The sequence below is a fragment of the Rhinoraja longicauda genome, chromosome 1 (assembly GCF_053455715.1).
Source record: "Rhinoraja longicauda isolate Sanriku21f chromosome 1, sRhiLon1.1, whole genome shotgun sequence".
Classification (NCBI taxonomy): Eukaryota; Metazoa; Chordata; class Chondrichthyes; order Rajiformes; family Arhynchobatidae; genus Rhinoraja; species Rhinoraja longicauda.
The window spans coordinates 38,231,745-38,240,762 of NC_135953.1; positions in this window are offsets into that span (position 1 = coordinate 38,231,745).

A 9,018-nucleotide genomic window follows, 5' to 3' on the forward strand; every position below is an offset into this window, starting at 1 on the left:
GTCAGAGGATAAGGGAGACTTGTTAGAAGTATATAAAATTATAGATGGGGCAGACAGTCAGAACCCTTTATCCAAGGTGCTTTAATTATTGTACTAAAAGTACATCAAGTTTGCTGATGACACTGTGGTGGTGGGGCGGATCTCCAACAACGATGAGAAGGCCTACCGGGAGGAGGTGGCTGATCTGGCACTCTGGTGTCAGGACAATAGCCTCCTCTTGAATGTTACTAAAACTAAGGAGCTGATTGTGGACTTTAGAAGGGCTCAACATCCAAGGACGTACACGCCACTGGAGATAAATGGGTCTACTGTGGATAGGGTGAACAGTTTTAAATACTTGGGAGTCCACATCACAGAGGATCTGACATGGGCAACGCACATTGCTGCACTGGTGGGTAAGGCAAAGCAGCACCTTTACCACCTTAGACAGCTGAGGAAATTCAGAGTGTCTCTGAGGATCCTTCATTGCTTCTACTCTGGGGCTGTAGAGAGCATCCTGTCCGGCAACATTACAGTCTGGTTTGGGAACAGCTCTGCCCAGGACAGGATGGCCCTGCAGAGAGTAGTGCGTTCAGCAGAACGCACCATGGGAACTACACTCGTCCCCCTGCAGGACCTATACATCAGGAGGTGCAGATCCAGAGCAAGCAAGATTATGAGGGACCCCTGCCACCCCAGCAACGGACTGTTCCAGATGCTACGGTCAGGCAAACGCCTCCGCTGTCACGCTGTGAAAACGGAGAGGATGAGATGGAGTTTCTTCCCACAGGCCATCAGGACTGTTAACTTTTATAACTCCTGGGACTAAATTTTGTCTTCTCTATATTAACTTTATTAACTTTATTTATATGCTGTAACTATAATTCTTTTTTGTGCACAATCCGCAGGCAGTGCCACTTTCATTTCACTGCACATCGTGTATGTGTATGTGACAAATAAACTTGACTTGACTTGACTTGACTTGATGTCTATCAAATTATGAGAGGCAAGGCTGGGGTAGACAGTCAGAATCTTTTTCCTAGGATGGAAAAGTCAAATACTTGAGGGGATAGCTTTAAGGTGAGAGGGACGGTTTGAAGCAGATGTGTGGGGCGTTTTTTACACAGAGGGTGGTGAGTGCCTGAAATGCTCTGGTGGTTGAAGCAGATGTGTTAGTGGCAGTTTAAAAAGATTTTTGGATAGGCAAATGGATATGCAGGGAATAGAGGGATATGAGTTAAATGCAAGCAGATAAAATGATGTCTTGTGGCATCATGTTCAGCACAGACATTGTGAGGTGAAGGGTCTGTTCTACACTATTCTATGTTCTATGTTAAGTTTGACTTGACTGTATTTATGCCTGATTTGCCCCTCCCCTGGCTTGACGAAGTTCCACCAGACGAACTCCCTGCCGATCTGCCTGTGGTCCCTCGTCGATCGACACGTTGCAATCGTGGTATTCCCCCAAGGCGACTCATTCAGGAATAGAGACGTTCAAACTGGAAAGGGGGAGTGTGATGTTTGATGGACCGTGTGCGATGGGAGGACCCGTTGCTCCTCCCATGCAGCAGGTGGCACTGCACAGGACAAAGGGAGATGTTTTGTCCATAGTTATCTTGGCGTGTGGAGTGTTTAGTCAGATCGTGTGTTTGCAGCCATTTTAGTTGTCTTGCTGCCAGCATTGAGTTAATGTAATAAAGACTTCTGTTGTACCTTGAAGACTCTAAAGTTTCATACAGACATAGAACAAGAACACGAAAGTATTATCCGATCTGATTTGATAGCATGCAAAACAAAGCCTTGGCACACGTGACAATAATTAAATATGAGAATTTACATCTGCCTTTCCTGTTTTTCAGTGACGTTATCCTCAACAAGTTCCCCAAAGTCAAAATCTAGGCATTCACCATTGATGAAGAAGTGTTTAACTTGGAGTCATGGATTCATACAGCACAGATACAGGCCCTTTGCCCCAACTTGTCCACGCCATCCTAGATGCCTCATCAACACCACTCCCACCTGCCCACGTTTGCGAATGTGGGAGAAAATGAAATGGATTAGGGAAGGAATATGTAAAATGGGTGCTTGACACAAATTGACACAAAATTCAGTCCTTGCTGTATCTTTCTATGATTCTATAAAAAATCTGTCAATAATCCACCAAGAAGTCTAGTACTAAACATTGTTACTTCCTGCAGGATTTTGCTTAGGTGATCCTTATGGAATCTTTAACAAAAGATCTAACGATGTCATAATGGCCTGTCAATAAGAACCCAGTGCAGACAATTAATTCTATGCGCTGCTGCAATATGTTCAAACAGGGCAACTATTGAGGACTTTCAAAGCTCCACTCGATTAAAACATGAAAATGAAGGCATAGAGGTATGAAGGAGGAGAATAAAAGATACAGAAAAGGGAAAGCAAGAAAGAGCTAAGTATAAAAACTGTGTTTAAAGACCTAGTGAAGGGAAAAAGTTGGAACTGGTGACTAGATGAGGCTATGTTATGGCATTTAAACCATAAGAATTTTCTGTTAAGCTGCCAGAGCTGGTTTATATTTCAAAGATCATAATAGCAATGAACACCAGTTTATTTGAAAGAGGTGACCACAGTATTAATGTAGTTTCTGCTTTGGCTGTCTCAGCGTAACCAAGATGTTTGTATTTGTAAGCACAGAGGCAAAAATTGAAGGATCAATCTTTGAAAATTGCTCAGAGTCTCCTTGAAGCAGTAGGACTTGATGAAGTACTTGGTAACGTACTGAAAGCTTGTGCTGACCAGCTCTCAGGGATCCTCACAAAGAGGGGGTCCACACATCTCCCTGACACAGGCCACTGTCCCATCCTGCTTAAAATCGGCTACTATTATCCCTGTCCCCAAAAAGCCTGCTGTCGGTAGTTTAAATGACTACTGACCAATAGCCCTTACATCGGTTGTTATGAAATGCTTTGAGAAACTTGTGGCACAACACATCAAAGCCATCCTCCCTCCCAGCTTTGACCCTCATCAGTTTGCCTATCGAGCAAACAGATCCACAGAAGACGCCATCAATACAGCCAATACAGCAACGCTGCACTGAGCCACCTGGAGAGCCCGGGGACCTATGTAAGAATGCTCTTCATAGACTACAGCTCGGCATTCAATACGATCATCCCGGGCATACTAGTGGACAAGCTGTACAATAACCTGGGTTTTCCCCCATCCATCTGCGCCTGGATAATAGACTTCCTCACGAACCGCCCACAATCTGTCAAGATCGGCCCCCACAGCTCCTCCACCATTACGCTCAACACTGGCTCCCCGCAGGGCTGTGTGCTGAGCCCCCGGGAGGTGTGTGTGAGAGAGAGGGGGTAGGAGGAGAGAGGGGGAGAGAGGGAGGAGAGGGGGAGAGGACAGGAGAGGAGAGAGAGAGAGGTGGATCTCCTCAGAGTGTTTCCCTTTGTGCGTCGATAAGGCCTTTAATGAACCGACTTGTTAGATGGAACCGCCTCTGAACTCCGAGCTGGTTTAATTTGTGTCTGTGCCTATCTGAGGAAAGTCAGACATAGGCTACGTCTCGCACAAAATAATACAGAATGTCCTCGTACACACAGGTCCTCTATGCTCTGTATACACACGACTGCACTCCTATCCACTCCTCCAATTCAATCATCAAATCTGCAGACGACACAACTGTGGTCGGTCTGATCACTGGAGGAGAGGAGTCTGCATACAGAGACGAGGTCTGTGCTCTGTCCAAATGGTGCCAGGCAAACAACCTAGCACTGAATACCAGTACTACCCCACTTCTTATAAATGGGGAGGAAGTGGAGAGGGTCTCCACCTTCAAGTTCCTGGGGACCACCATCTCCCAGGACCTCTCCTGGACTCCATATACTACAGCGGTAGTTAAAAAGTCACAGCAGAGACTGCACTTTTTAAGACTGCTCCGAAAAAACAAACTGAAGGAGAATCTGCTGGTGACCTTCTACCGCTCCACCATTGAGAGCGTACTGGCATACTGCACCATAGTGTGGTATGCTGGCTGCTCAGTTGCAGACCAAAAGGCCCTCCAGAAGGTTATTAAGACAGCAGAGAAAATTATCGGCTGTCCACTGCCTTCTCTGGAGGACATCTCCAGCTCGCGTTGTCTAAACAGGGCCAGAAATATAATTAAGGACAGCACACACCCAGGATATGAACTGTTTGCTCTCCTGCCCTCTGGGAGGCGCTACAGGAGCCTAAGGACCAGAACAAACCCACTTAAAAACAGTTTCTTTCCCTGGGCCATAAGAACTGTGAATGGAAATACTTGACTTTATGTAACTTTCACTTTCTTTGCACTTTTAAAAAATATACAGCATCTTAGGTGTAAAACTCATTTATTATTTATTCGTTTTTATTGGTTTTTATTGATATTGGTACTTATTGTATTGGTTCTTATGTTTGTACGATTGTTTTTGAAAGATTTGCACTGTCGCACTGTTTCAGACGTAGCACTTTTAATTTCGTTGTACTGCTCGTACAATGACAATAAAGGCATTCTAATTCTAATCGAAGAAATGCAGTACCCCCACTGATTTCTGAGAACCTCTGGCCCATGACTGTTCAAAGTGGAGAAGAGTGATAGAGGGAAGCTTGAGACAATCTATTGGGGACACATCGAAGCTCTATATTAGTTGCAGGCGCAATGCATCACCCCGTAATCAGCCCAACCACTCACACCGTCAGACGCTGTGGAATCTGTGGAAAAGTCAATGGTTTCCACATCACTCTCATCGAGCACCTCAGAACCCACAATCCTGAGGGACTGTATCAGAGGACAAAACACAGGGCAAAACACAGGACAAAACACAGTTACAAACTTGTTACATTGGCATATTATTGTCATGTGCACTGTGATAAGTGAAAAGCTTTTGTTTGCTTGGAGGATTTAAACTAGATTGGTACCAGGAGGGAATCCAATGCAGGAGTGAGGCAGGTGAGAAGCAGGAAGTAGAATATAAAAGCAGGGATGTAATGCTGAGGCGTTATATGCCACTGGTCAGACCACATTTGGAGTATTGTGAGCAGTTTTGGGCCTCTTATTTGAGGAGGGATGTGCTGGCATTGGAGAGGGTCCAGAGGTTTACAAGAATTATCCCGGGGATGATTGGGTTAATGTATAATGAGCGTTTGACAACTCTGGGCCTGTGTTCACTGGAGTTTAGAAGGATTAGTGGGCAACTTAATTGAAATTTACAGAATAGTGAAGGGCCTGGATAGAGTGGATGTGGAGAGAATATTTCCACGAGTGGGAGTTTAAAACCAGAGGGCACAGCCTCAGAATTAAATGACATACCTTTAGAAAGGGGATGCAGAATTTCTTTAGTCAGAGGGTGGTGAATCTTTGGAATTCATTGCCACAAGTGGCTGTGGAGGCCAAGGCATTGGGTGTTTATAAAGCGGAGATTGACAGGTTCTTGATTTGTAAGAGTTTCAAAGATTTTGGGGAGGAGGCAGGAGAATGTGGTTGAAAGAGAAAAAGTAGATCAACCATGATTGAATGGCGGAGGAAACTCGATGTGCCGAATGGCCTAATTCTGATCCTATAACTTATGAACTCCCCACGTCACCTCAGAACACATGGAACTGGAGTGGAATCAAGTCACCCTCAGCCCAAAAGCATTTCCAACAAAGAATACTGTATGGATATCACTTTGCAGCTGCACTCCCTCAAAAATACAGCTGGTGTATGACCGAGGATAGTAAGTCACATAGGCCAATGCCTGGTATGATAACATTTTTGTTCTTGTTACCGATTTAATTTATCTTTTTTTCACATCCTTATAGAAATGTAAGTACATTTTTTTTAAACTTTGTTTTAATGGTGTAATTTACAGCTTTTATCTTTCCTAGAAAGCGTTACTCTAGAACATGTAGAGCAACTAGAAAGGGAGTGCAGATTGTCAGAAGCATTGTCTTTTTGGGTCTCCGAGGGCTTATCTGCCCCCTAGTCAATGTGAATCATCACTTACAAAGAACATAGAAATGGGGGAGCAGGAATAGTCCACTTGGTCCCTCAAGCCTGCCAGACTTTCACTGGGACCATGGCTAGTCTACCGCAGATTTCCTCTCCTGCTCTTTGTCTGTTCAGCATAAAACATATTTCCTCAATTTAAAATAAATATGTTCTCCCTTTTATTTTAAATACTCCCAATGATCTAGCATCCGCAAGCAACCGTCCAGGGTGGCGGATGGCAGGGATTTACTACCCTCTGGAAGAATAAGTTTGTAAGCAGATCAGTTTTAAATGACAACCCCCTAATCTTGTCACTGTGTGCCCTCAAAGGAGATTCTCCCACTAGAGGAAATATTTCAGCATCTATTCCATCGTGCCCACTTAAGAGCTTAAATGTTTCAATAATTCACCCCTCATTATTAACTCCAAACAGCACAGATCTGATTTCCTCAGCTACTCGTGATATCACAATCCTATCATGCCAGTTGTTAGCCCAGTGAATCACAATGTAAAGGGCAAAGGAGTTCTGCTGGTGACTGCTAACATCAATGAACAGATTAACTGTTCCTCATCATATTACTGCGCAAGTTTTTTTTTTAAAGAAATAGATGTCGTGTTACCTGTTTAGTAACAGTGGTCCCATTTCAAAAGAGGTTCATTAATTGTGAAGTGCATTAGAGTTACAACTTCAACCAAGGTTTTTAGTTTTGAAACTACATTCTTTAATCTCTTTTATTCACAAAATGTTGGAGTAACTCAGCAGGTCAGGCAGCATCTCAGGAGAGAAGGAATGGGTGACGTTTCGGGTCGGCTCTTTCATTACTAAGGAAATAATATACATTAATACACATTTTTTGGAGATTTTAGTGAACTAATTTAACATAGAACACAATAATTCCCGATTTTACCATTTTCATCCACTTACCCATTCCCATACTAATTTTATGGTCCTGGGCATCTTCCATTTGCCGAGTGAGGCCACACACGAACTGGAGGAACAGCACCTCATATTCTAATTCGGTAGTTGACAACCTAACAGATTCTCCAGTTTTACCTACAACCTTTTATTTCCTCCACCTCTACCCGTGCCCCAGCTGGACTCACACCATTTCTCCCCTTCCCCCTATATTCCTTCTTCTGACTTCACAATTCACAATTCTTCTCCCTTATCTCACACCTTTTGTCTTTTCGTCTCTGGCCTTTGTCTAACCATCTGCTTATTAATGAAAACCCTTGTACTGTATCCACCCATCACCCACCAGACATTGTCCTTCCCCTCCTCTCTTCCAGCTTTCCCCCTCCACCACAATCAGTCTGAAGAAGGCTTCCGATCTGAAACATCACCTATCCATGTTCTCCAGAGACACTGCCTGACCTGCCGAGTTATTCTTGCACATGGTGGAGTTTTTTTGTAAACCAGCATCTACAATAATTTCCCTCCCAGATGTACACTGCGTTAATACAGATTTTTTTAAAATTGTAACATTGACGTCATTGTCTCCATTACTCTAAAATGGGTCTTTTCTCCATTGCAGTTGATCCAGGGCTGGAGGCTACATTGTAAGTGCTTTTGGTTTATTTGCCTTATTCTATAACTTTATTCATTTATATCTCAATTTTTTCTCTTATGTTTTCTTTCTTTAGGGCTTGTCATCTCAACATGGTAACAAAGACTCTGAATAAAACCGGTAATAATAAATCATCCAATTCTGTAATACATCTATGCTTCGTGTTAATACACATCAAATAGCAAAGTCCATGATTGTCTTTATTCCCAAGAAACAATAAAACAAATTGGCACAGAATTTCTTCAGACTTGCCTTCACATTCCATTGATAAATCAGCACCTTTGTTTCCTTATCCGTTGGTACATCTCTTGTGGACCTCATCGTAGGTCAAAGCGATCCACCTTTCCACATAATACACCAGGCACAATGAGCCAGTAGAAACTAGACACTATTTTAGTTTGCTGTGTGTAAATTCTGGTCTTGTACAGCCCGGATACCGAGGTGTATTTGGGAACCTCTTAACTTATTTCCATCTGTTTGTCAGGAAAATGTGTATTTAAAGGTATTCCCACATCCAGAGGTATCAGTATTCGTCACATGGAAAGATTTTTTTCACTATGAGAAAAGCAATCCCACTCGGGTACTTTATGTGAGTTATTGATCTTGCACACTCACAAAGACACCTTTAATTGCCTTGTGATTTTATACCATTTTTAAACTTTTTAATTACTTAAAACTTAAATAGCACATATATGTGAACAACTTCAAAAAATGTTCTATCAAACCATGATATATTATGCTCCTTAATATTTTTCTGTTGTGCTGTACTGCTTTGAAGTTAGTTTAGATTTATCATTGTAATGATGTTGAACAAAGTTAAATGATAACAATGGGCGGCATAGTGGCACAGCGGTAGAGTTGCTGTCTTACAGCACCAGAGCCCTCGGTTCAATCCCGACTACAGCTGCTGTCTTTATGGAGTTTGTATGTTCTCCCTGTGACCACGCGGGTTTTCTCCAGGTGCTCCAGTTTCCTCCCACACTCCAAAGACATGCAGGCTTGTAGGTTAATTGTCCCCAGTGTGTAGGTTAGAACTAGTGTACAGGGTGATTGCTAGTTGGAGTGGACTCGGTGGGCTGGAGGGATTGTTTCCATGCTGTATCTCTGAAGTCTGAAAATAGAAGCAACTGAATTCCATTTTCTTTACCTGTAAAATTTAGGTTTGATGAACCAGGAAATTAAGTTGCACCTTTCCACATAATCACATAAAGAAACGAAACCTTAGAAAATAAAAATTTAAAAATATATTCCAGGTTCCCATTAGACCAGTTGCTTGTAAGACACTCCCTGGTGAACAAACCAGGAAGATCCAAAGTCCAATTCTGCACCTGCTCAGTTAGCTGTAAAATGTACTGCAATTGCCTTGACTGCCACTAATCAGGTAGGATTGCTCCCTTGACATTGCTTAATATGTTTGGGTGTTCTTGTGAATGTTTACATATGGAGCCTTATTGTTAACTTGATAAATGTGTAGCTTAGGTACACAGTTGG